This window comes from Rhamphochromis longiceps, linkage group LG2 (genome assembly GCF_057381845.1).
Source record: "Rhamphochromis longiceps isolate RC_006_pf linkage group LG2, R_longiceps_female_GT1.1, whole genome shotgun sequence".
Classification (NCBI taxonomy): Eukaryota; Metazoa; Chordata; class Actinopteri; order Cichliformes; family Cichlidae; genus Rhamphochromis; species Rhamphochromis longiceps.
The window spans coordinates 14685375-14711559 of record NC_140558.1 but is presented as its reverse complement, the minus strand read 5'-3'; the positions used below and the strand labels follow the sequence as shown (position 1 = coordinate 14711559).

Here is a 26185-nt window from a genome sequence, read left to right as displayed (position 1 = left end):
AGTTTTTAAGTCTGTTGGTTCTTGTCTTGGGGAGAAGCAACCTGTCACTGAACAGACTCTTCTGGTTGTTAATGGCCATGTGCAGAGGATGCCCAGCATTGTTCATAATGTCCAGCAGTTTTTTTAGTGTCCTTTTCTCTGCCACTGTCACCAGAGTGTCCAGCTTCATGCCGACCACAGAGCTAGCCTTCCTGATCAGTTTCTACAGCCTGGATGAGTCCTTCTTTGCAGCGCTGCTCCCCCAGCACACCACAGCATAGAAAAGTACTCCAGCAACCACCGACTGGTAAAACATCCTCAGGAGCTTCCTGCAGATGTTAAAAGACCTCAGCCTCCTGAGGAAGTACAGTCGGCTTTGGGCTTTTTTATACAGGTGCTCTGTGTTGCATGACCAGTCCAGTTTATTGTCCACCCACAGCCCGAGGTACTTGTACTTGTTGACCACCTCCACCTCCTCCCCCTCTATCTGAACCGGCAGTGGACCTTCTCTGGACCTCCCGAAGTCCACAACCAGTTCCTTTGTCTTTGAGGTGTTGAGTTGAAGGTGGTTTGTGTGACTCCATGCGACAAAGTTCCTCACCAGACTTCTGTACTCCTCTTCCTGATCATCCCAGATACACCCCATGATGGCCGTGTCATCTGCAAACTTCTGAATATGGCATAATTCAGAGTTGTAGCAGAAGTCAGAGGTGTACAGGCAGGCCCGGCCCTAACCAATCTGGCGCCCTAGGCAAGATTTTAGGTGGCGCCCCCCTAAATCGGCAGTGTAGTGTATGTACTCACAAGAAACCGAATAGCTTTGTCTTTGACCTTTTTTTTTTAATTAAAGAAAGCAAATTCACAATCAGAATAATTAACAAGATAAAAAAATATATGAATAAATAAATGAATACAAAAAATAAAAAATGAATATATGAAATACAATAAATTTTACATACATAAACACAATAAAACGTGTCAACAAGTTGGATAAAATAAATTAAAAATACAATATAAATAAGGCAACAGGAACACCGCTTTATGCTGCTGCAAAACTGGTGGGTTGTGCTGCTGAGGTGGAGGCAACAGGAAGACCGCTTGATGCTGCTGCATCATGGCTGGGTTGTGCTGCTGATGCTGCATCACTGGTGGGTTGTGCTGCTGAAGTGGAGGCAGCAGCGGTAGATGTGGTAGATGGCCCAGGGGTGGGATTTAGAAACTTCAACAGTGCATCTGAAGAGAGGAGTATGTGACACCACTGAGTATTAAAGTCTAATAATAAAAGCATATGATTCCAGGAATAAAATGAAATGATATAATATAAATGAAAAACCAAAGAGATATATGTATGATGTTAACTGATATGCAAATTAGATTAGATTCAATTTATTGTCATCATTACAGTGAAATGCTGAATAGCAGAATGCAAAGTAACAGTATAATATCATATGAGAATGTTATGTTATGATTATCTTTGACCGAATCACAGCAGTGCTCATATTAAAAAACAGCATTCCCTCTCATGTGATATTGCTTAATTAACATTAATGATGTGCACTTTAACAACTAGGCTTACAACTATAATATATACAGGGGTGGAAAAGTGACTATTACCTGCAGGGTAAACGTTAGCTAACAATGTAAACAAAAAACACCTGCTTAAAAGATGAATACAAATGAGGAATGGTGGGAAAGGTGGGAGTACTGTAATTACCTAACGTTACATTATTATTTTCCATAACAATTTAGCCCCCCCCACAATATTAACTGACGTTAAAACAGTTAACTAGCTATTTATTGATTAGCAATTAGCGAATCATGTAACATTAGCTTAATGCTAAAAATTTAGGTTACTATCACATTCAGACAAATAATTTCATGTAGGCTAACGTTACCTACCTCTGTCTTTTTCTCGTTTCTCCTCCTCTTCTTTTCTCTTTTTTCTTCCCTGGGCACCTGACAGTTTTGGCCGTTTTGACATCTTGTGTTGATTTTTTGATGTGGTGACGTCCAAAAGGAACCATGATACGGGAAGGGAGGGGGCGCACCATGCGGGGAGGGGGAGGGGGGGCGTAATGTTGTAACAAATAATATTTCTATTAAATAAGCTTTACTTTGCATTTTAATTAACGTGGGATTATTTTTTGTATTTAGAAATAATAGTACCAACTTTTTTTTTTTTTTTCAACATTTGTGGCACTGGCGTGGCGCCCCCTGATGGACGGCGCCCTTAGCATTTGCCTATACAGCCTATGCCACGGGCCGGCCCTGTGTACAGGGTGAAGAGAAGAGGGGACAGCACAGTTCCCTGTGGTGCTCCTGTGCTGCTGACCACAGTGTCAGACGTGATGTCCTTCAGCCTGACGTACTGTGGTCTGTCGGTGAGGTAGTCGGAGAGTTTCACACATATTTTTTGGCTATGTCCACACAAAAATCGTTTTACACACACAAATTCTTTTTAAAAATTGTTGAAATCTCCCAATTCTTTTAATCTTTGGGCTGAAGGAAGGACAATACTCGGTGTATAAATGCTCAATCAACAATTCTTTATTTCCATACAATTCAGCACTTATGAGCATAAGCCATCATGATGGGGAGACATGCATGAAGAGGGTCACAGCAAATCTCAAAATGGTGGCAGATTTCACGGCCTCTTATAGCTTCTGGCGACCCCCACCTAGTCATAAAAGCTACATCTTCACATGTTTTTCTAATTCTTAGCGAGACTGGCTCCTGACCTTGGCTCCCTGTTTTTCTGCTCTACAGAAGGTGGGGGTATGGAATGTGGTCTATCTCCCCTGTCCTAGACACAGAGTCTCCTGCATACAACCTTTCTCTTCATGATTCAGCAGTAAAACATGTCAAGAACACAGTGTGAGACATTCACAGCAGATCAAGGATACAGAGTGATGCACACTTATCTAATGAACTACTAAATGAATATGTTCTTTTAACCCAAAAGTATAATGAGACCTAAACTACATACACAGCACACCATCTAAACTAAAGGATAATATATGTCCTACAGCTGTTATCATAATTCAACTACCTTGACTACGGGCATAAAATAGCATATGTTTTACTAATAATCTTCACAAAATACAAATCCTGATTTACAAGTAAAAAATATTTATGACCACAATTTGAGCCCATACATGCCACCCTACACTTTTTACGTGGCCCGGCTGCTCCTGTTTATCTGCCAATGGGTTTATGGCGACTTATCACTCGTTAAATTAGGGTAAATATAACCACGTCACTATTATGAAAAAGACACACCTTATCATCTTATAGTTCTACAACATCTAAAATCACTCTGTTAATTACTTAGCTAGATTAGCCCCTAGCATATGCACTGTGTTGGCTTGGTGCTAGCTAGTTAGTGATGCTACACACCTGTTTTTGAATGATTCATCACTCCTTAGTTTTTGTTATCCATTTTTAGACAGAGATGAGATCAGCTGCACACCCCATAGAATATATAAAAATATAATGCTGTCCTGATTTTAACATAAATGGCTTGTATTTGTATAGCGCTTTACTAGTCCCTAAGGACCCCAAAGCGCTTTACACATTCAGTCATCCACCCATTCACACACTGGTGATGGCAAGCTACGTTGTAGCCACAGCTGCCCTAGGGCGCACTGACAGAGGCGAGGCTGCCGGACACTGGTGCCGGGGTGGGGGTGGGGGGCTAGTGAGGGAGACCATCAGGACCAAGCTGGGTTTCCTGGGTCCGGAGGTTTGGAGAATCTTCCTCCCTTTCTTTCATCACAGCTGTCCTGTGCCAGATGTTCTGAGAGAAGCATCATTTCAGAAACATCAGGAAGACTGACGCTCATCCCAAGGATCATGGAGGACTCATTATCTTCACCACCAGCTCCCTCAGGAAATATTCAGAGCCCACCCCAAAAGATGTATGTTGGATGAACATGTTGGATGATCTGTGTGCTGTCACTGGATGGTGCTGAGATTTGAATCTGAGCGCAGCTCCTGTAATCACAAACATCACAAACTGTAAAATATAAAGTTTATCTCTCAAATCTTAAAGGATGTAAGCTGTACGGAGTACTGCAGTGCAGTAACTGCACATGTAACTTTGTGAACATACAGGGGCGGAGCGTGGGGGTGGCTTACTGGGCTTAAGCCCGGGTTGTTTTGTCAGAAGCCCGGGGTATTTTGGAGTGTAATTTTTTCATAGTTAGATGCCTGGCTGACAACTGTATAAAACAAAAAGTACACACAATATTCGAAGCACATAGTGCACACTGTGGGAATTTACGACTGTGCGTGAATCCCCCCTGATATTGGTATGATCCGAGCTCAGGCACTAAGGAACTGAGCGAGAGGGCGGGGCAGCTGCTGCCTGTGAGTGCGCTGTTGGAGAAACGGAGCCAGCCATACTAAGGAGAGCTTAAGTTTGACCAGGTACCAAAGCAAATCATTCCTACTGTACAAATAATGTAAATATGACGGTGCATCACGAAAGATTGATATCAAACTGATCACTTGACCAATATTACGTTACTTGCTGTTCAAGTGAATCAACAAATGGCGAAATGAAAAGCCGAACAAATGCTATTTTTTTTAGAGAATCTTAGCTTAGGTGTGTTTATTTTATATTTTCAGTTCTTACCCTCCCCGACTAAATCGGTTTCAGTTATGTACTGAAATATAAGAATGGACATTAGAGGGTTCTTTCAAAGAAAAAACTCAGGTAAATGTTATTTTATATATTATGCTTTGTATGTTGTTCAGTATATTTCTATGCAAAACAAGAGGGGTTTCAGTACACAGCAGGATATTCACATTTGTAACCAGATATTTACATACACTTTAGGGAGAAAACATAAAACATTTTTACTGTACAACATCAATTTAGAGTAAACTTTTGTTTTAGATAAATATTGAAATATATTTTGAATTAGTTAAATGTCAGAATAAAGAGAGACAGAGCTATCTATTTTTATCACTTTCATTAAATGTAGGAGTACATATACACTAAGTTTATTGTTAATTAATAAGAAACTCCAGACGATTCCATTCTGAGCTGAAGAAGCTTCTGATAGGTTAGTAGAGTCCATGTGAGAAACCATGGATGGACAGATCGATCCGCACTGCAGTAAACGCCAGGACCGCCTCCTACAACGCAGGTCTCGCCACTGGCGATATGAGCGCCTACAAAGCGGCCTCATACGGCGTGCGGCGCGCGGTGAGAGATGCCAAACGCCGGTACCGGGAACATGTAGAGTCCCGCTTCCACCAGGGCGACACACGGAGTATGTGGCACGGACTACGCACCATTACGGACTACAAAGCCAGGGACACTGCGCCGATCAACGCCGACTCTGCATTCACCAACGAGCTGAATCGGTTCTACGCCCGTTTCGAGGTTAGCTAGGCGGCTAATGCTATCTACCGCCTGACTACCGAGGACAGTGACGTCATCAGCGAGAGACCGGTGACCAGCATCGCGGAGCATGACGTCCGAGCGGTACTGAGGAGAGTGAACACAAGGAAAGCGGCGGGGCCAGACGGCATCACCGGCCGTCTGCTGCGCTGCTGTGCTGACCAGCTAGCAGGTGTGTTCACTTACATCTTCAACGAGTCCCTGGCGAAGTCTGTGGTCCCCACATGCTTCAAAAGATCCACCATCATCCCTGTGCCCAAGAACAGCAAACCCTCATCCCTGAACGATTACCGGCCAGTTGCACTGACCTCGGTAGTAATGAAGGTGTTTGAGAGGCTGCTGAAGAACATCATCTCCTCCTCCATCCCAGACACCACAGATCCGCTGCAGTTCGCCTACAGATCCAACAGATCCACAGAGGATGCCATCGCCCACGTCCTACACACCACTCTCAGCCACGTGGACAAGAAACAGGGTAACTATGTGCGAATGCTGTTTGTTGATTACAGTTCAGCGTTTAACACAATAGTGCCCTGCAGACTGTTCACAAAGCTGAGGGATCTGGGACTTAACAGCCGTCTGTGTGCATGGGTGTTGGACTTCCTCACTGGCAGAACTCAGGTGGTGAGGGTGGGCAGGTGCTTCTCCAACAGCATCACCATCAACACAGGAGCACCTCAGGGATGTGTCCTCTCGCCACTGCTCTACTCCCTCTACACTTCAGACTGTGTGGCCACCCATGGCTCCAACACCATTGTGAAGTTTGCTGACGACACAGTGGTGTTGGGTGCCATCTCCAACAACGATGAGGCGGCCTACATGGATGAAGTGAAGAATCTGGCATCGTAGTGCCAGGACAACCACCTCCAGCTGAACGTCAGCAAGACCAAGGAGCTGGTGGTGGACTTCAGAAGGGGTCAGCACAGAGACTACAAGCCCATTATCATCAATGGAGCTCCAGTGGAGAGGGTGCAGTCCTTCAAGTATCTTGGTGTCCACATCTCCTCAGACCTGACATGGGCTGCCCACATTCAGGTCCAGACCAAAAAGGCTAGGCAGCGCCTGTATCACCTACGACAACTGAGGAAGTTCAGGGTCTCTCCAAAGATCCTCAGGATTTTCTATACAGGCGCTGTGGAGAGCATCCTCACACAGAACATGACATCGTGGTTCGGGAACAGCTGTGTGAAGGACCAAAAAGCTCTCCAGAGAGTGATCCGTACAGCAGAACGCTGCTGCAGGATTGCTCTCCCCCCGCTTCAGGACACCTACACCAGGAGATGCCGGACTAGAGCAGCGCAGATACTGAAGGACCCGTCCCATCCTGGCAACAAACTGTTCCAACTTCTGCAATCTGGTAGAAGGTTCCGCATCTTCCGGGCAAGGACAGAGAGACTCAAGAGGAGCTTCTATCCCCAAGCCATCCGTGCCCTAAACACACACACCCGCCCTCTCACATCATCTATAATTGACTGAGACAGGACTCTCTTCCAGACACTCTAAACCAAGGCACAATGTACATTTCAAATTCCTTTAATTTTAAATATGTTTATATTGTCTATCCTGTAAATTAGTCAAATGTCTATTCATATTAATGTACAGAATTCACCTGCTTGCTGCTACTACTGCACATTCACCCAGTGCATGCATACATGCATACATGCATACATGCATGCATGCATGTCAAGGAGCGTGTCAGGCTACATTTCACTGTGTGTTATACTTGTATAACTATGCATGTGACAAATAAAGAACCTTGAACCTTGAGTAAATTGGTGGCACACCTGTGGATGCATATAAGGCAAAACACAGAGCCTGTTTCTTTGACATGGGAACATCAAGCGATGTCAACCAAAACACCTGGAAAAGAACTGTGGAGCTCCATAAGTGTGGCTCAATTTTGAATACAATTTGGTGCCATTTACAATTAGTAGTAGTATTTTTATTTATTGTCATTGTCAAGAACAATGAAATTGCGTTTGGGGCTTCCATACAACCCAAAAAAAGAAGAAAATAATAAATACCCCTTAAAACCCAAGTGTACATATTTAACCCAGTGTGACTCCAATGCAATAAGACAATCCTTAGCAATAATGTTCGTAGAAATTCAGACAAAGACCTGAGAAACATGACAAAATACAACAATGCACCCATTCAATATTATTGTACTGTGAGATATGATATCAGATATGATAGTTATCTATTTAAGAAAGAGGGGGGGGGGGGCAGGAGGGGGAAGAGAATAAAGATATGATGCACCAATGCAGACCAGTTCATTGCTATTAAGAAGTTGGATATGGTTATTGTCCGTGAGAGGGGGGCAGAGAGTTCAGGAGCCTCACAGCCTGTGGATACAGGCTGTTGGCCAGTCTGGATGTTCTGGCCTGTATAGACCTGTACCTTCTCCCTGAGGGCAGCAGATGGAAAAGGTGGCGCGCAGGGTGATGTTGGTCCCGCAGGATACTGTGCACCCTCCTCAGACAGCGAGTGGGGAAGATATTACTGATCTCTGGCAGACTTGTTCCAATAATTCTGCCAGCTTCTTTCACCACCCACTGGAGTGCTTGCTGATCGGCCTTGGTGCAGCTGGGGAACCACACTAGAAATCCATACGTCAGAACGCTGCTGATGGCACAGTTGTAGAAGTTCAACATCAGAGATCTGGGAATGTGTGCGCTCCGCAGTCTCCTCAGGTAGTAGAGGCGCTGTTGGGCTTTCCGTGCAACTGAGGTGATATGGTTGCCCCAGGACAAGTCCTCGGTCACAGTTACCCCCAAGAATTTAAAACTGCTCACCCTCTCCACCGCCTCACTGCCAATGAAGAGAGGCAGATGGTTGTTATGACCCCTCTTCCGGAAATCTACAATGATCTCCTTGGTCTTTTTGGTGTTTAAGACCAAGTTATTGTCGTGGCACCATGACTCTAGTTGTTGCACCTCTGTCCTATAGTTTGTCTCATCATTGTTGGATATAAGTCCGAGCACTGTAGTGTCATCTGCAAACTTAACAATGAGATTGGACGCGCAGGAGGAAATACAGTCATGGGTGAAGAGAGTGTATAGCAGAGGGCTCAGAACACACCCCTGAGGGGCACCGGTGTTGACCACAAGGGTGGAGGAGGTGTTCTTACCCACTCTGACACTCTGTCTACGGTTAGTGAGGAAGTCCACAATCCAGTTGCACAGAGAGGAGTTAAGTCCCAGTTGGTGGAGTTTGGGACGGAGTTTGTATGGCCGGATGGTATTAAAAGCCGAGCTGTAGTCTACAAAGAGGAGCCGTGCATAGGTGTTCCTGTGTTCCAAGTGCTTCAGTAATGTGTGCAGCACTGTGGTGATCGCATCCTCGGTTGACCGGTTCTCCCTGTATGCAAACTGGTGCGGGTCCAGGGATGGTGGAAAAGCAGCTCTGATGTGTTTAATGACCAGTCTCTCCAGGCATTTGGCGGGAATGGGGGTGAGTGCCACAGGTCTGAAATCGTTCAGACATGTGACATTTGACTGTTTTGGGATGGGAACGATGGTTGCTGCTTTGAAACAGGATGGTACCAGTGAACAGGACAACGAGGTGTTATATATAGAGGTGAAGACGTCCGCCAGGTCCGCAGCACAGTCTTTTAGCACCCGGCCCAGCACTCCATCTGGCCCGGCCGCCTTCCTGGTGTTAATGCTCCGGAACACACACCTCAGCTCATGAGTGCTCAGGACTGGAGCAGGATCGGTTGAGGGGAGAGGGGACAGGACAGGGTCGGTGTTCTCCCTATCAAAACGGGCATAAAAGAGATTTAGATCCTCAGCCAGAGTAGAACTGTCGGCTGAGGGTGATGGTGTTCTTCTTTTGTAGTCCGTGATAGCCCTGATGCCCTCCCAGACCTGCCTTGGGTTTGTGTTGTTCTCAAACCTGGCCTCGATACGCCTCCTGTGCTGCTGCTTGGCAGTCTTGATGCCTCTTCTCAGGTTGGCCCTGGCAGCACTGTATGCCTCCTGGTCCCCGGATTTGAAAGCGTTGTTCCTTGTTCGAATAAGTTGTTGAACTCCGTGTGTCATCCAGGGTGGATTATTAGGGAACACACGGAATCGTTTCCAAGTTGTTACATTGTCCACACAGAAACAGATGTAGTCCAAGACAGTGGAGGTGTAACTGTCCAATGCGACACGATTGTCAGTGTCCTGCACCTTGAATACCTCCCAGTCTGTGCAGTGGAAACAGTCCTGAAGCATCGGAATAGCATCCTGCGGCCATGTTCTCACGGTTTTGGTTGTAATCCCAGTGCTCTTGATCTTTTGTGTGTATATTGGGTGTAGCAGAAGGGAGAGATGGTCTGACAGACCCAGGTGGGGATAAGCCTGGGCTCTGTACGCATTCGCCATGTTGGTGTACACCTGGTCCAACGTTCTATCTCCTCTGGTAGCACACTTCACATTACGGTGGAAATTGTGAAGTACAGATTTCAGGTCCGCGTGGTTAAAATCCCCAGCCGCAATAAAGACACTGTCCGGGTGTGCTACCAGGCTGTTATTGATGCTGCTGCTCAATTGTGCTAACTAAATTAAGAAATACAGATAGTTTCTCTCTTTACTCTTAAAGTTAACAAATATGTTTTTTATATTTATCAATCTAAAAAAATAAACATTTAGTTTGATTTGATGTTACAATTAAAAAAGTGTTTCTGTTTTTATCTGAAGAGTTTGTAAATATCTGTATATTTGATGATTGTCAGCACAAAGAGAGAGAGAGAGAGGAAGAGGGGAACAGAGAGGGAGATGCAGAATGAGGACAGAACAGAGATGGAACAAGAGCAGGTGAGACACACATGTTAGTCAAATGGTTGTTTACCAAAAGTATCACCGTATCATAGGTACTCATGTATCTCGTACCTAGTGTTTCTTTTTAGGTTTGTTATTTTTCAAATTCTATGCTTATTAAGTTTTGCAGGCTTGTTTGCACAACAAGGCTAAATAATTATATAAACTTTTCTCAATCTAAATAGTGTACTTTGGTAGAATTAAAAAATTAGTGTAGTGCAGGTCTATGATGATTTTTAGTGCTACTATCATCTAGTTCTGATTGTGGTTCTGTCTTGGTTAAATCCCAAGTAGTCCTGATTTTGAACTGTTGTAGTCCTTAATTCTGGATCAGTTCTGGGTCTGGTTGAATTGGGGTTTAGTCCTCGTGTCTTGATACAGCCCTGACCTTGTTCTGCCTTGCTGCTTAATTAAAAAACTATTTTAAGGTGTCCTGCACATGTGATATATATTTTTTCCCTATATGAAGTCATTCTGTTTTGAACAAAACTCAAAACAGAGCCAATTAATCTTTCAGTCATTTCTACCCCCCCCCATCCACTAACACGTCAGAGGCGGTGTTTATGACCTATACTGCAGCCCGACACCAGGGGGCGATAGAGACATTTTGGCTTCATTTTTGGGCGCTATCCGGTCTTTAAGTCTGACGTCATTAGCCGTGCCTGGGCCCAAACTCCGCTGCAGGTCCCTAAGTCACACGATTACTGCGGCATCACTGAGAGTTAAAAACTGTCGGAATCCTTTCATCTGTAATAAAATGATCAGCGTTGCTGCTCTACCAGGTGTAACAATTAAGTTTAATATCCAGGCATCCATGAAAACCGCATTTATGAAATTTAACAGAGTTAGAAGTTAGCAGGAAGTTAGCTCGCTAGTTTCCATCTAAATATAATATACCATGTTCTGACTGAGGGAATTCTGAAACAAATTATGATGTACAGCTCTGCTATCACTTCCAACATAAATGAAGACAGAAAACTAAACAGCAGTGACGTTTGGAGGGTTACTGAAGTTGGGCTAGCTGGCATTTAATGATGTGCTACGTGCTAGCGACACAAGTATGTTAGCATAATATAAACAGTGAAGCTGGACTATGAATGCTAACTTTTTTCAACTCAATAAAAGTTAACGTGAGGGCTCCCGTAGGTTCAGGCAATTGCATGGCAGGAAACTGTAAACGGACCGAACTTCAGTCGGGAGAACAACTGAGATAGTCCATCCACAATACCAGGTTAGTTATTAATATACTGCTGCATGGGCTGGGCTGTAATTACATCGTAAGGTTTTAAAAACTGAGCTTTAAAGTGATCAGCGGTTATAAAACCCGAGAGAGGCTGACAATGATCACTGACTGTTTTTAGGAGCTTGAGATTAAATAGAACAAAGCATTAAAACATGTAAAAAACACAAAAGCCACTGACCCAGAACATGGAAACCAAAGAGTGATGATGAGTATCCACCTGTCCCAGAGTCCAGTGACAGGTCGGCCTTGTTACACATGCGTGGAGGAGATCATGGATATACGTTTCTGGAAGGATTTCAGCATCCATGTTAAAGTGAAATGCTAAACCCAGTGTGATTCTATCGTGTGTCTCAGTTTTTAATAAAGAAGGTTGTTCACAGTCGGTCACTTCCTAAAGCATCGTGCTTTATAAAGATGTAGGTGAGCACCAAGAGCAGCAATGACCTCATTTGGCCACCAAAGGGCAGTCTTCACCAGGAAACCTCACAATGATGTGCTGAATATGAAAAATGTTTAAAGAATGTTTAAAGAATAGCATGTTCCACTCCTTTACCACCAGCTCTCATGTCCTGCAGACTTTGTCTTTGACTTTATCTGAACCTTTGACCTTTGGATGCCCCAGGACATCCATTAAAATCCTTCCTGCTGTAATTTGGCAGAAAGGTTAAAAACGACCTAAATGAAAGAACTGCAGAGTTTGAGCTCGAGTTGAGAGCGGCACAGTGGCAGCGTGTATCATCAGACATCTGACCAAACTAACAGATACTGAGACCAAAGATATTTCCTCTAAAGTTTTAGTTTAGTTTAAATTTCCAAGTTCACAAAGTCATTTCAGTTAGTGAGATTTTTCTAGTCTAGTTTTTATTATTTTCGGTACATCAATTTTTAGTTTATGTATATTCGTTTCCTTTAACTTTATTACTGCTGAGAGCAGGAAACAGGTCTCATTTAAGGAGTCGGAGCAGCTTCCTGCAGGGGTGACGATGGTTGAAATCACTTTGACGGCTTGCTGCTTCTCACGGTTCACCCCACACTCACTCAGTGTGGGGTGAACCTGCGCTGATGATGGAGCAGGAAATTTCTTTTTCACGTTCAGTCTTCTGATTCTTATTATGATCATGTATTTCCAAACCAACTTTCCTAATCAGGTCTATAAACAAATTTACTCCACTGAAAACTCATGAGTGTTTCTGGCTCCAAATGATGGACTTTAATATGATTTTAATGTGATCCAAACTTAAGCCCAGGTTTCCAAACTGCTCTCACCATCAAAGCTTCTCTAACTTTGTCCATGAAACATCAAAATCTGATTTTAAAACCTCGGTCTAACTACTGATCTGCTCCTCTGGGTCCAAACACTCAAACCAGAGTTTCATTTTGTGGAAGAACCAAAAGTCAGTTTGCATAGTGAAAGCACAAACAAACAGGAACCCTGGGAAATTAACAGGAAGCGAATTATGATTTATTTTAAATGGTGAAGACCTTCATTTATTTCACATTTACGGGTGGGATTTCCAGGAGTGCTGAAGAGGAGCTGGAGGAGAGTGACCTCTATCCTCCTTGAGCTCTGCAGTTAAACATTCCAGACTTCCATATTTTCTAGTATCATATTCACACCATCCATCCATCCATCCATCCATCTTCATCCGCTTTGTCCGGGGCCGGGTCGCGGGGGCAGCAGCCTAAGCAAAGAGGCCCAGACCTCCCTCTCCCCAGCCACCTCCTCCAGCTTCATCCGGGGGAATACCAAGGCGTTCCCAGGCCAGCCGAGAGATGTAATCTCTCCAGCGTGTCCTGGGTCTGCCCCGGGGCCTCCTCCCGGTGGGACATGCCTGGAACACCTCACCCAGGAGGCGCCATGGGGGCATCCTTGTCAGATGCCCGAACCACCTCAGCTGGTTCCTTTCGATGTGGAGCAGCAGCTGCTCTACTCTGAGCCCCTCCCGGATGGCCGAACTTCTCACCCTATCTCTAAGGGAGAGGCCAGCCACCCTTCGGAGGAAGCTCATTTCTGCCGCTTGTATCCGCGATCTCGTTCTTTCGGTCACTACCCACAGCTCGTGGCCATAGGTGAGGGTAGGGACGTAGATCGACCGGTAAATTGAGAGCTTCGCTTTTACACTCAGCTCCCTCTTCACCACGACGGACCGGTGCAGCGTCCGCATTACTGCAGCTGCAGCCCCAATCCGTCTGTCGATCTCCGGCTCCCTTCTCCCATCACTCGCGAACAAGACCCCGAGATACTTGAACTCCTCCACTTGGGGCAGGAACTCATCCCCGACCCGGAGTGGGCACTCCACCCTTTTCCGGCTGAGAACCATGGCCTCAGATTTGGAGGTGCTGATCCTCATTCCCGCTGCTTCACACTCGGCTGCGAACCATTCCAGTGCGAGCTGGAGGCCCTCACCCGATGAAGCCAACAGAACCACATCATCTGCAAAAATCAGAGATGAGATTCTGAGGCCACCAAAGCGAAAGCCCTCTGCCACTTGGCTGCGCCTAGAAATCCTGTCCATAAAAATTATGAACAGAACCGGAGACAAAGGGCAGCCCTGGCGGAGCCCATCACCCACCGGGAACGAGTCCGACTTATTGCCGGCAATGCGAACCAAGCTCTTGCAACGGTTGTATAGGGATCGAATGGCCCGTAGCAATGGGCCAGACACCCCATATTCCCGCAACACCTCCCACAGGACACCCCGAGGGACACGGTCGAATGCCTTCTCCAAGTCCACAAAACACATGTAGACTGGTTGGGCAAACTCCCATGCACCCTCAAGTATCCTGGAGAGGATAAAGAGCTGGTCCAGTGTTCCGCGACCAGGACGAAAACCGCATTGTTCCTCCTGTATCAGAGGTTCGACTAACGGACGAACTCTCCTTTCCAGCACCCTGGCATAGACTTTCCCAGGGAGGCTGAGGAGTGTGATCCCCCTGTAGTTGGAACACACCCTCCGGTCCCCCTTCTTAAAGATGGGGACCACCACCCCGGTCTGCCAGTCCACAGGTACTGCCCCTGATCTCCACGCAACATTGCAGAGGCGTGTCAACCAGGACAGCCCTACAACGTCCAGAGCCTTCAGGAACTCGGGGCAGACCTCATCAACACCAGGGGCTCTGCCACCAAGGAGTTGTTTAACTGCCTCAGTGACCTCGCCCCCGGAAATTGGCGGGTCATTCCCCTCATCCCCAGACTCTGCTTCCTCCTCGGAAGACGTGTCAGTGGGATTAAGGAGGTCCTCGAAGTATTCCTTCCACCGCCTGACAATTTTCTCAGTCGACGCCAGCACTGCTCCGCCAGCAGCGCTCCGCCAGCACTGCTCCGCCAGCAGCGCTCCGCCAGCACTGCTCCGCCAGCACTGCTCCGCCAGCAGCGCTCCGCCAGCACTATACACAGTGCAGGTAGAGCACCGCTTTCCCCTCCTGAGATGTCTGACGGTTTGCCAGAATCTCTTCGAGGCAGTCCGAAAGTCTTTTTCCATGGCCTCTCCGAACTCCTCCCACACCCGAGTTTTTGCTTCAGCCACTGCCCGAGACGCATTCCGCTTGGCCTGTCGATACCTGTCGGCTGCCTCCGGGGTCCCACAGGCTAACCAAGCCCGATAGGACTCCTTCTTCAGCCTGGTGGCTCCCTTCACCTCTGGTGTCCACCATTTGGTTCGGGGATTACCACCACGGCAGGCACCAACCACCTTGCGGCCGTAGCTCAATGCAGCAGCTTCGGCAATGGAGACGCTGAACATGGTCCATTCTGACTCAATGTCCCCAGTCTCCCTCGGAATGCTGTTGAAGCTCTGCCGGAGGTGTGCGTTGAAGTTCTCGCGGACTGGGGCCTCTGCTAGACGTTCCCAGCACACCCTCACTACGCGTTTAGGTGCACCAGGTCTGTCCAGCGTCTTCCCCCGCCACCTGATCCAACTCACCACCAGGTGGTGATCAGTTGACAGCTCAGCCCCTCTCTTTACCCGAGTGTCCAGAACATATGGTCGCAGGTCTGCTGATACGATTACAAAATCGATCATCGACCTACGGCCTAGAGCGTCCTGGTGCCACGTGCACTTATGGACACTCTTATGTTCGAACAGGGTGTTCGTTATGGCCAAACTGTGATTAGCACAGAAGTCCAATAACAGAGCACCGCTCGGGTTCAGATCAGGGAGGCCGTTCCTCCCAATCACGCCCCTCCAGGTCTCGCTGTCGTTACCCACGTGAGCATTGAAGTCTCCCAGCAGGACAACAGAGTCTCCAGGTGGAGACTCCCCCCCCAGGGACTCTAAGAAGGCTGGGTACTCTGAACTGCCACTCGGCGCATAAGCGCAGATGACAGTCAGAACCCGTTCCCCGACCCTAAGGCGCAGGGAACAAACCCTCTCGTCCACCAGGAAAAACCCCAACGTACCGGCAGCAAGCCGAGGGGATATTACGATACCCACCCCAGCCCGCCGCCTCTCACCAGGGGCAACTCCAGACTGAGACAGAGTCCAGGCCCTCTCCAGGAGACTGGTTCCAGAGCCCAAGCCATGTGTAGAGGTGAGCCCGACTATACCTCTCAACCTCACGCACTAACTCAGGCTCCTTCCCCACCAGAGAGGTGACATTCCATGTCCCTATTGCCAGTCTTGGCAGCCGGGGGTCAGTCCGCCAGGGCCTCCGCTCCTGGCCGCCACCCAGCACACAATGCACCCGACCCCTATGGCGCCTCCTGCGGGTGGTGGGCCTGCGGGAGGATGGGCCCATGTCTCCTCTTCGGGCTGTGCCCGGCCGGGCCCCATGGACTAAGGCCCGGCCACCAGACGCTCGCCCTCGGGCACCCTCCCCGGGCCTGGCTCCAGGGCGGGGCCCCGGTAACCCTATCCCGGGCAGGGTAAACTGTTCCCTCGGTGTCCTTTTCATAAGGGTCTTATGAATCGCTCTTTGTCTGGTCCCTCACCCAGGGCCAATTTGCCATGGGAGACCCTACCAGGGGGCAAAAGCCCCCAGACAACATAGCTCCTGGGATCCCTGTGACACACAAACCCCTCCACCACGATAAGGTAGCGATTCAAGGAGAGGATCATATTCACACATATCTAGTAAATGTATGTTATTTATGAATAGTAAACAGAGACCTTTGGCCAGCAGAGCAATCTGTATGGATGTGCTGCTGTTTGCTGCATGAGTTTGTTTGTGAGCTCAGACAAGGATGGGGCAGATCCCAGCGCTGCTATATTTCACTGAGGTTTGATGAGGAAGCAAGCAGGCGTTTTATGTTTGCTGTCAGATTGTTTTATTACCACATTCACGCATTAGCGACACTTACTGTCTTCCTCTCATTTAATTCTTTTGTCAGCTGACAGATTTGTCTGTTTCCAGGAAACCACAACTTACTTGACTTTTCCAGCTTTTCCATGCTTCACCTGTGGAAACTCAAACCTTTCAGTATCCTCACATGACAACAGCAAATTCTTTTTACTTTTTTAGAATTGAAAACATGTAAATACTATGTACGAGAGGCAACGACACAAGTGTTGCTGTATTTTTATGAAATGGAAAGTTTATGCATGGAAAAACATTTTTTTCTCATGTGTGAAGCAGCCAGAAAAAATAAGAATAAGTTATATTAGGTATAAAAAGGCTTAGTGTATATGACAACAAATGGACATGTTAATGTGATCAAATCCCCCTGTTAGTTTGAATGGATGCAACTATATTTAAATTTGATATTGCTCTAACAAAATGTAAGTTTCTAGATTCTGTTAACTGAAATTGATTTTTTCCTGTATGATGGATTTCAGTTGCTGATATTTTCATACAAGTTCTTCAAATGAAATAAACTTTCCATCTTTTATAACATGTTCTAGATTTTTTTTCTGATAAATATCTGGAGTCTTCCAAATGGGTGTTAGCTTACATGCGATAAGTGAAGATTTTTTATTTTTTTTATTTTTTAAATTCCCACCAGGCTGTCAGAGGTTTTTATGCTAAGACTTTTAAAGCAGTTATAGTGGAGCTGATGAAAGGCAGATTAGAGATTTTTACTTTTCCATAGAATGCTTGTTCTAGGTCTAACCACAGGCTGTCTAATAAGCTTGGTTTAATCCATTTTGAAACATATAGTAATGTATTGGATAAGAAGCAGTGATAAACATTTGGGGGGTCGGCAACCTTTCTAATGAGGAGTGCCATTTAAAATTTCCTCAGAAATCAGTGTGCCATATGATTGCATTAGCAATAAATTTAATAACACTCTATATTAACGGTTACACACTATATAGAACCACTTTATAGAATTATATTTGTTCGCAGATGTTGGCAGCTATCAGCGAATATTTATCAGCCATTTTGAAAAAAAAAAAAAAAAGACACTTTTTATCCATAACAAGAACTCCATAACAGCAAATGGACTGTACAACAGAAAATGCAAATGCTATTCATGGTGTCCTCACAACAATGATAAGAAAAATAAACTGGGCCAATATGGTATGTTTGTTAATACACTCTGATCTCTGGTCTCCCACTCAGAGACACAGCTCTCCGGGTGTCCAGCATTCAGACGGCTGCCTGAGGACACTCATGTGAGAGAAAATCTGCTCACACAGATATGTAGAGCCAAATACTGTCAACAAGGCCTCTGCAATGTTCTGGAGACAGTTAAACTTGTCAGGTAGTGATGTCCAGCAGGTGAAAATGCAAGCTCCATGAACACGCACAGTGCTTCGATGTTATATGTATGATTTCTATACATTTTACGTTACATAAAAAAAACTTTGGTTGTAAGATTCAGATAATTATTTAATAAAAGAGAGATCTTTTTAATTGAGAATAAGAAAGTATTTCTTTGTGCCCCCCTTTCCCTGTTAATGCCCTACCTGGCCCCCTGGCAAATCTTTGCTAGACCGGCCCCTGCACAGTTACCAGCTGTCAGCTACGTAAAAAAGGATCCTGGTTTTATTTGTCTCTCAGAAACAGTTCATAACTTCCCTTCAACTCATTCATGTCACCTAAAAGGTAAACTTGTTTCTCCATCACCTGTTCAGCTCTGATGATTCAGTAAGGACATCTCCTGGTTTCATCTTCATGTTTCCCTCTCACCAGATATACAAACCGCTATCATGACCAGCAGCTTTTACAGCTGTGGCTCCAGCAAACATCAGCTGATAGTAGAAAGTAATATTAAATAAATTCTAACAACAGCTGATCAAGTTTAAATGTGCTGCTGTTGTTTAGCGCAACATCGGCTGGTTTCCTCTTTCTGGCGCAAAGTGGGTGATAAACAAACAAGAGAGAAAAGCTGATCAACTGATCATTGATCAGTTTCATGATTGAAGAAGAAACCGGAGAGGGAGGGGGAGAGAATGAGAGAAGAAGAGGCAGCTGTGCAGCGTAGCGACAGAATAACTCCAGCTTTGTGTCTTTTTCCATTCTAGCTGAAGTACGGGACAAACTGTCCCTTTTCACCTCAACACGAAACGCGTAATATTTTCTCTGAATACGGGACGATTCCGTCTTTTTACGGGACGGTTGGCAACTCTACTAACTAGCCTTATGAATTAAAGTTCAACATCAGTAACATCAAAGCACCCACCCAGCTGTATAGAAACTCTGTCATGCTAGCTAGCACGCAGTACGAGTTATTGTAACTGACTGTAAAAAGTCAGCACAACGAAAATAAACTCCACCTAAACTTGGTTTATATCTGACCCAGATAGACTGCAGGTCACAACTTCTTACCTGAAGTTCAGTTCACCTGACACTCAGACCGGCGGCTGCCTCGGGGCTCTGCTCCGGCCTCCCCTTTCTCTTATCCACCTGCTGGCCTCCACCACTTGCTAATTTTACTGAATCTGAGGCAGCACCGCCATAGCCACCACCATTTTAATTTTCTTTACGTATGCTATTAACATGTACAGCACTTTGTGAAACTCTGGTTTTATGTTAAAGTGCTTTAGAAATAAAGTTGGTATGGTATGGTAAACAACTGAGTTATTTTTACACACCGACCAGCATCTGGCCAATCCACCACCTTTCATTGTTTATACTGTTAAAAATAAGAAGAAAAAAAAAAAAGAGTCACTGGGCCACCGAGTAAATGCCCAGTATGCCCGATGGCAAGTCCAGCTATGGTCGTGCCATCAGTTAACCCTTCGCGTGCCAACTGTGGCATGCGTGCCTAGGGTTGCAGACCCCTGGTAGAAATTTTGAAATGTTGGAGTCTAGTGATCTAAACCAATTAGAGAGGGTTTATCAGTGAATAGTTTATTTTTGGAAGTCATCCTTTTAATGGTGATAACTCTTCCCATGAGTGATATATAGGTAAAGTTCTCTATCATATAAGACTGCGGTCCCCAACCCCCATGCCAGGCCGTGAGTACTGGGCCGCGAGAGTTGAGGCTACAGGCTAGGCTACGCAAACATCCACACCGGCCAGCACTTCCGAGCCTTTTCCTATCGAACGCCAGATCCATCACCCACAAACTAGATGAATTGGAGCTACAGATAGCCAACACAAGCTTTGCACGTAACTGCAGCATTATTCTTATTACGGAGACGTGGCTTCACCCGCTGATTCCCGACGCTGCAGTCGAGTTAGCAGGCCGCACGCTACACCGGCATGACAGAAACAGCAACTCAGGTAAAAGCAGAGGAGGGGGGCTATGTGTTTATGTGCATAACAAGTGGTGTTGTAACAGCAGGATCATTCACACACACTGTTCTCCTGATTTGGAGGTTCTGGTAGTCTCGTGCAGACCTTTTTACATCCCGAGGGAGTTTACAGTAGTTATTGTGATAGCCGTCTATATACCGCCGGATGCTAACATTAGCACGGCTCTCAGCCTCTTGCTCAACACCATAAACAAACAACAGCTTGCCCACCCCGATGGGGTTTTTATTGTCGCCGGCGACTTTAACAAAGCGTGCCTAAAGACTGTGCTTCCTAAATTTGTCCAGTTTGTGGACTTTGCTACGAGAGAAGAACACACTTTGGACCATGTCTATTCAAACATCAGGCATGCTTTCAGAGCGACACCCCTCCCCCACCTGGCTGGATCTGACCACCACTGCATGTCCCTCACCCCCACCTACACCCCCCTGCTGAGAAAAACAAAGCCCCAGACAAAGACAATAAAAACCTGGCCTGAAGGAGCCCTTTCTCAACTGCAGGACTGCTTCTCAACAACTGTATGGGATTTATTCTCCAGCCACAACCTCCAGGAGTACACGGACACTGTACTCTCGTACATCAGGAACTGTGTTGACAATGTCACCATCAACAAAAGGGTCAGGGTGTTTCCAAATCAAAAACCCTGGATGAATAGCGAAGTGCAATCCCTCCTAAAAAGCCGCAACACTGCCTTCAAGTCAGGGGACAGGGCTGCGTATAGGGCGGCCAGGGTAAACCTGAGTAGAGGCATCAGGAAAGCTAAGGCTGCCTATAGGAGGAGGATTGAAGATCACTTTGCTGACAACGACCCCAGAAAAATGTGGCAGAGGATCAATCACATTACCAACTACAGAAGCAATAACCACCCAGATAGCAAGGAGACATTGAACAGATGTTGATTTTCCATCTGAACCATCAGAATCGTCAGGATTGAAATGTCAACACAAAACCAATGTTGAAACAACATTGAAATACTGATGAAACCTTACACTGACATTGAAATAACATTGATTCACTGTTGTTCTGTCATCGTTGATTGTTGATCTATTTATAGTTGACAAGGTGACAACAATCACGTTGAAAAACCATCGATTTATGGTTGAGCGGGAAATTAAAGCTGCTACCACTTGGACTATTCCGCAGCACCCCTATCACATTGGTACATCCCTCCAGGTAACCATTGTCTTGGTTGTAGAGTTTGTAGAGCGGGACATTAGATTTACTCTCAGCGGAATTGACCGGAGAAGGCATCAGTTCATGCACTGCACTGGCCTGCACCACGATTAGTATAAGGTAAGAATGAATGACTTTTGTTCTATTAGTTATTTCCACGGTTGCATTTGAATAACAGTAAAAAAAACAAAACAAACTTGTTAATGTAAAGTTTCGGATAAAATGTGGGAGCCCGAAATTGTGTCTACTTTCATCTTACAATCCGGCAACAAATAAATTGCACTGCAAACAAAGTCTATCAACAAAGAAAACATTTGTTTCATACTTTTCCGTTATATTCCCTTACAAAGCTAGCTTTAACGCTTCGAGGGTTCCTTTGTTCTTGCCGTCGCCTCGGCGCTTGACCCAGACTTTCGCTCTGTAGTTGCTTTTTAGCATAGTACTACAAAAAATTGTAAATCTGTGATATATGATTGATAAACGTAAAGGTAACTGTATAAATGTGTTCAATGACTTTGTTACTTTTAATGATTGGTGAGCACCCGCTTCGATTCGCACTCAATTCAAACTTTACGTTGCACGCTCACCTAACTTTACGCTGCACGCTCACCTAACTTGCGTTTGCACCTTTTGTCCACACGTAAACTGCGTTTAGCATTTACGTGTGGACGAGGAAGACGGAGAAAACGCAGCGTCAAAGGTGTGCGCCTATTTTGACGCCACACTGTGCGCCATGTTTTTGTCTCGGTGCCATGAATTCCTACAATGGCAGACTTAGACAAAATACTGTTAATTTTATTATCTTCAGTGTTTAAATGCTTACATATACGGGTTTGCTTGTAATTGTTGCCTATATACATTTTAAGCTATTATTTATTATTTAGTTCAATCAATAGATCAAGTTTTGTAGTGACTATGAAATATATTGTAATTATCTGTTTCCTGTTTATCCTAGACAGGGCAAAAAAGGACTCCAAATTAAAAAAAAAGATAAAAATGAAAGACTGGTGCATTGTGCAGTTTAGCACTGGTGGTACAGAAATAGTCCCTAGATCATGGATAAATGGGGAGAAATTGTCATGGCCTCCATATCCTCCGTGAGACACATTCAGGATCCACGACACAGTAAAGAGGAGAGTTCATCCTGGTGCAACATGGCTCACCTATGCACCAGTCCGACTTCTAATAAGCCATGGTGGGTATCATCTGGATTGGTGTTGTATAAATGTAACAATAACAAGTTTTTCGTGTCCTAATTTATGTCTGGCCATACATTGTGTTTGTACTTCCAGACACATTTCACGAAGCAGAACGCAGTCTTCAGAAATATCTAAGTGAACACTGATATGTCTGACCTTCAGTCCGAAGCTGAAACTCAGACCAGTCATAAAAGAAAGCACAAGTAAAACTTTTTTTTATTTCACAAACATATCTTTGATTGCTAAGAATTTATGATCTTGTCTTTTATACATATCTGTGGTGCTTGCATACCTGCAATATCACCACATAATATAGTCCAAAAAGTGGAAGCTTGTAAACTTTTTATAAATGCAAAGCCGTGTACACTTGTGCACTTCAAAAATTCCTTGTATACTGTACCTTCTTGCACATCTGTTTCCTGTGTGTGTTGTTATAAATCAAACTGTAACTTTAGGAAAAAATATTCCAAAAGCACATTTGTAATTACTTATGACCGTTTTCAACTTTTTTTCTTTAGACCAAATCCCCTGTACACATAGTGACTCAGAGGATGAGCAGCCCACCAAAAAATGGTTTCCCCAGGCCCCTCGAGTGAAAATACCAGGTAATAAAATACTGTCTAGTGTCTTTGTACATATCTGTGTGTGACACAAGGAAACGTTTGACAAGTTGTCTGTATTCTTAAATACTTAAAAAAAAAAAATTATCTTTTTCTGTCAGACCTGACGAGAGCTGTTAATGAACTCCGTGAGGAGGTCAGAGCCATCCGCAATGAATCGGTAGATGCTGGGGTACTGCCTCTGGATTTGCCCTTGCACAACATTGAGGAGCTAAACAATGCAGAGCCAGCTCTTCAATCACAAGAGGCAAATAAGGCAATGGTAAGTATATAAAGGTTATGTACACTTTGTAACTATAAATTGTAATAGCTGTCAGATGTGATTTAAATACATAACAACGGCCTGTTGATTAAACACACAAGCACTTGCATACACATTTAAGACATGAGACACGCTAATTCCATCTCTTAAAATGTGTCTATAGGTGAGACGCTTTGCCTTGATTGGAGCCTGACGCAGCAGTTAGGGGCAAACTCTATGTCCGAGTTTGTCTTTGCACAAGCAGTGCAGAAATGGCTCCGATACGCCCCAGATCGTTTGGGTGGGTGCAGGACGCACATCATGCAAAAAAATTACAAACTTCTGTGAATCATATAAACGTAAATAGGAAACTGTCTTTTAATAAAGTATTTAGCAAACGAAACATGCCTATTGACCTTTTTTTGTTTATTTTTTTTTCTCTCTTACATCACATGCAATGCTTTCTTATTTTAGGATATTAATGTTGACATGATACATTGTGAGACATTTGGGGTTTTTTATAAAGGGTGTCCAATTTAAGGAATAAGTACAATTATGTGTTTAGGTGGTTGAAGTATTGATGGAAACATGCAGTAGTTTAGTATTGGTTAAAATACCTATAAAGAAAGGTAGATTTCCAGTCATGATTTAACTGTTGTTTTAATAAAAAGCAACTGTGCGAAAGAGGTGGAAAATCAACACCATAGCTCAGTGTTTCAATATCAGAATCTGACATTGAAACAATGTCAGCAGTATTAGAAAATGTAACGTTGAATCAACGTCAGGTTTCAACATTGATTCAACATCAAAACCTGACGTTGTTTCAACGTTAAAAAAGGGTGCAAGAGTGACGTTAGGTCAACGTCACACTTCAACGTTGATTCAATGACACAGCCTGATATTGACTCAACATTGTTTCAATGTTTCCTTGCTATCTGGGCAGGTAACATCTAGGACTGATGCCTCGCTGGCTGAGGATCTAAACCGTTTCTTCGCCCGCTTTGAGACGACCAGGCCCCCCAGCTGCCACACCACTTCCACCTGCCCCCAGCACTGGCACACCAACACTCAGGGAGCATCAAGTGAGGTGTGTTCTAAGGTCAGTGAATCCCAGGAAGGCGGCAGGTCCTGATGGAATACATGGAAAGGTTCTCAGAGCATGTGCTGACGAACTGACCGGAGTCTTCACTAAAATCTTCAACCTTTCCTTGTCATCAAACACCGTCCCGCCCTGCCTCAAAACCTCCACCATCATCCCCAAGAAGACAGCTGTGGCCAGCCCAAATGACTACAGGCCTGTTGCACTTACGCCTGTAGTGATGAAGTGCTTTGAGAGACTGGTCTGTCAGCACATCAGGGCCGGTCTGCCTCCCACTCTGGACCCCCACCAATTTGCCTACAGGACAAATCGTTCCACCGAGGACACTATCACCATAGCGCTCCACACTGCGCTGAGTCACCTGGAGCACCGAGGAAGCTATGTGAGAATGCTCTTTCTGGACTTCAGCTCAGCATTCAATCATATCATCCCGGAGATCCTGGTCCAGAAACTGTCTCACCTGGGACTCTCCACCCCATCTGCCTCTGGATCAAGGACTTCCTGACAAATAGACCACAGTCTGTCAGACTCGGCCCCCACCGGTCCAGCACCATCACACTCAGCACCGGGTCTCCACAAGGATGTGTTTTGAGTCCCCTCCTGTTTACGCTCTACACATCCGACTGCTCCCCTACCCATCTCTCAAACACCATCATAAAGTTCACGGATGACACCACAGTGGTTGGACTCATCTCAAGGGGGGATGAGTCGGACTACAGAGATGAGGTCAACAGACTGACTGGTGTTCAGTTAACCTCCAACTGAACACCACGAAAACTAAAGAACTTATCTTGGACTTCAGGAAGGGCAGAGCAGACCCGGCCCCACTTTACATTCACGGGAACTGTGTGGAGAGGGTACACTCCATGAGGTTTCTGGGCGTGCAGATCTCTGATGACCTCTCCTGGACTGCAAATACTACGGCGGTGGTTAAAAAGGCCCAGCAGTGTCTCCACTTTCTGAGAGTGCTCAGGAGGTACAACCTGGAGGAGAGGCTGCTGGTGACATTTTACAGAGCCACCATAGAGAGCATCCTAACGTACGGCATAACAACATGGTATGCAGGGTGCTCAGCTGCGGACAGGAAAGTACTGCAGAGGGTCATCAACACAGCCCAGAAGATCACTGGCTGCTCTCTGCCCAGCCTGGAGGTCACTGCAAACTCTCGGTACCTCAGCAGAGCTGGCAATATCATCAAGGACTACTCTCACCCCAGCAACCAACTGTTTGAACTATTACCGTCAGGCTGACGGTACAGGTCACATAAAACCAGGACAAACAGATTCAGGGATAGCTTCTTTCCCAGAGCTATCACCGTAGTAAATAAGCACAAAAACAATTGAACCTATTCCATACTGTCACTGTCATTATATTATGCTGCTATTCATACTGTCATTATATTAATGCTGCTATCCTGTATCTATTGTACATACTATTGTTTGAGTACTTACGATTGTTTTTTGTACTTTTTATATTTTACATTTATATTTATTATTGAAACTTGCACCAAGGGAGTGGCACTCCAATTTCGTTGTACTCTGTACAATGACAATAAAGGCTATTCTATTCAGGTGTGAAATTTAGGTTTTTGTTTTGTTTTTTTTAATCGTGGACTTGGTTTCCCTGGGTCTTTTCCTTTGTTGTAGTTGTGCGTCTTATTTTGAAAGAAAGCATTAAAGGGCGGAGAGGGGGATGTTACTCTCAATGTTGTTGCCGCATTTCAGGAGGACACGGCTAATAAAGTTACAATTACACAGTGAATTCGCATTTATTATTAT

At 45.1% G+C, this 26185-nt stretch overlaps 1 long non-coding RNA gene across 2 annotated transcripts; it reads left to right on the top strand.

The window, feature by feature from the left end:
• The first annotated feature begins 21268 nt into the window (after positions 1 to 21268).
• On the top strand, positions 21269 to 23811 carry LOC146677073 (uncharacterized). Of its 2 annotated transcripts, none has more exons than XR_014907371.1 (6): positions 21269 to 21368; positions 22204 to 22443; positions 22541 to 22650; positions 22966 to 23052; positions 23169 to 23329; positions 23493 to 23809. It is a non-coding gene; the product is annotated as an uncharacterized LOC146677073 (long non-coding RNA). The 2 variants fall into 2 exon arrangements; XR_014907372.1 differs by having other exon boundaries at positions 21282 to 21368; positions 22208 to 22443; positions 23493 to 23811.
• Positions 23812 to 26185: the final 2374 nt, after the last annotated feature.